Source organism: Rattus norvegicus, chromosome 2, assembly GCF_036323735.1.
Source record: "Rattus norvegicus strain BN/NHsdMcwi chromosome 2, GRCr8, whole genome shotgun sequence".
Taxonomy (NCBI): domain Eukaryota; kingdom Metazoa; phylum Chordata; class Mammalia; order Rodentia; family Muridae; genus Rattus; species Rattus norvegicus.
In genome coordinates this window covers 93,081,930-93,082,646 of record NC_086020.1, presented here as the reverse complement: position 1 = coordinate 93,082,646, position 717 = coordinate 93,081,930, and positions in this window count along the sequence as shown.

Below are 717 nucleotides of genomic sequence, written 5' to 3'. Positions count from 1 at the left end.
CTTAGTCCCTGGAAGCTCTGGTTGCTTGACATTGTTGTACATATGGGGTCTCGAGCCCCTTCAAGCTCTTCCAGTTCTTTCTCTGATTCCTTCAACGGGGGACCTATTCTCAGTTGAGTGGTTTGCTGCTGGCATTCGCCTCTGTATTTGCTGTATTCTGGCTGTGTCTCTCAGGAGCGATCTACATCCGGCTCCTGTCGGTCTGCACTTCTTTGCTTCATCCATCTTGTCTAATTGGGTGGCTGTATATGTATGGGCCACATGTGGGGCAGGCTCTGAATGGGTGTTCCTTCAGTCTCTGTTTTAATCTTTGCCTCTCCCTTCCCTGCCAAGGGTATTCTTTTTCCTCATTTAAAGAAGGAGTGAAGCATTCACATTTTGATCATCCGTCTTGTTCACTCTCACGTTTTATGAGACCTTTGGTTGATTAATCCCATAATACTATATAATAGCTACTTCTCAAAACACTACTTTAGAAATATCAAAATTGCTTCTATTATGAAGATGTGTATGTGACTCATACTATTCGGTTTTCTTTTTCTTTTCAGTTAATGAAATAAAGATTAGTCCCTTAGTTCTCGTTGTTCCTTTAAGCCTTGTATAATATATCAAATCTATCTATATCTCTATATATACATATATATCAAATATATATATATATACACACACATATATATATATACATATATATATGCAGCATACATATATCAATTCCGA